The sequence below is a fragment of the Leucoraja erinacea genome, chromosome 23 (genome assembly GCF_028641065.1).
Source record: "Leucoraja erinacea ecotype New England chromosome 23, Leri_hhj_1, whole genome shotgun sequence".
Classification (NCBI taxonomy): Eukaryota; Metazoa; Chordata; class Chondrichthyes; order Rajiformes; family Rajidae; genus Leucoraja; species Leucoraja erinaceus.
Genome location: NC_073399.1, coordinates 31,621,904 through 31,623,688, shown reverse-complemented (window position 1 = coordinate 31,623,688; position 1,785 = coordinate 31,621,904).

The window sequence follows — 1,785 nt, the reverse complement described above, 5'->3', positions numbered from 1 at the left end:
TCCATGACCACCCCTTGGCAGTGCGTTCCAGGCATCCAGGCAAGTGTAACGAACTTGCCCTGCACTTCTGACTTCTGACCATAAAACTATGCCCTCTGGTCTTTGATAGCTTCACCTGTTAAAAAGGTTCTGTCTCTCTCCCCTAACTATGCCTCTCATAGTTTTATTTACTTCTATCTGGTCTCCCCTTAACCTCCAGCGCTCTAGAGAAAACAATCCAAGTTTGTCCAACCTCTCTGTACAATTAATACCATCTACTCCTGGCAGCATACTGGTAAACCCTCCCCAAAGCCTCCACATCCTTCCTGTAATTGTGCCAACAGAACTGCATGCAATACTCCAAATGCAGCATAACCGAGGTCCATAAAGCTGCAAAGTAACTTCCTGACTCTTACACTCAATGTAGCCCGACCGATGGAGGCAAACATTCCATATGCCTTCTTCACCGCGCTAGCTACTGGTGTTGCCACTTTGTTCATAGCAACAACTAAGTAAGGAATAAAAATGTTCAAATGAACTTCACTGCTAATTATTTCAAATTTTGGGAAGGTTAATAGATCCTGAACATAATATGAAGTGTCCCTCCTGGGACATTTAGAGGGAATCCAAAGGGCCTGTTGCTATCAAATAAAGACACAAAAATGCTGGAGTAACTCAGCAGCTCAGGCAGCATCTCTGGAGAACTTTACAGGTCAGGACCTTGCTATGGTGTAACATTCAATCATTCAAACAATCTATTCTTCACAAATCTCTTCAGACCTCCCAAATGTTCAAAGGGCTCACTCATTCTTTCCTTAATTTCAAACTCTAGTCAAAGAGAAGAGCAAAGAGATTCATTAGTTAACAAAAAGATATCAGTCCAAGCTTACAGACTTGTTATCATTGACAACATTTGATCAAATCATGGATTTGCCTGAAGTGCTTTGTAGGAATATTATCAAATAACTGACCAAAATCTTGGTCAAAGGGTAGATAAATTGAGATGGATACTGAATTTATTTATTGTTATTTATTATGGTGTTTACATACCGCTGCAATTAAGAATTTTGTATCAAGACATATGATAATAACACACTCTTGATTCCTGGAAGAACGAAAGAACGAATAGATCAGAAAGGAGTAGAAACTGCAGATGAAGAACGACCTCAATCGTCACCAATCCATTTTCTCCCGTCTTTCTAAAATGGATGTCATTAAGTTGGAAAGAGTGCAAAGAAGATTTATGAGGATGTTGCCAGTACTTGAGGGCCTGGGCTGTAGGGAGAGATTGGGCAGGCTAGGATGCTTTAGCCATTATGGAAAACTGGCTAAGAGAAAGACAGAAGATAGACACAAAATGTTGGAGTAACTCAGCAGGTCAGGTAGCATCTCTGGAGAAAAGGAATAGGTGACATTTCGGGTCGAGAGCCTTCATCAGACTGAGGGACAAAGTCTGGCAGCTTAATGTTCCAGGATACAGATGCCACAGGAGAGATAGTGGTGGGAGTAAAAGAGTAAGGGGTGTTGCTTTATTGATGAAGGAGAATATCACAACAGCAGTCCGAGATAACATTGCTGATGGTTTGTTCAGTGAGCCTATATGGGTGGAGCTGAGAAATAAAAAGGGGATGGTCACCTTGTTGGGAGTGTACTATAGGCCCCCAAATAGTCAACGCGAATTAGAAGAGCAAATATGCCAGGAGATTGCAGGCAGCTGCAAAATTAATAAGATTGTCATAGTAGGGGATTTTAACGTTCCCCAATATAGACTGGGACTATTATAGTGCCAAGGGCTGAGACGGGGCG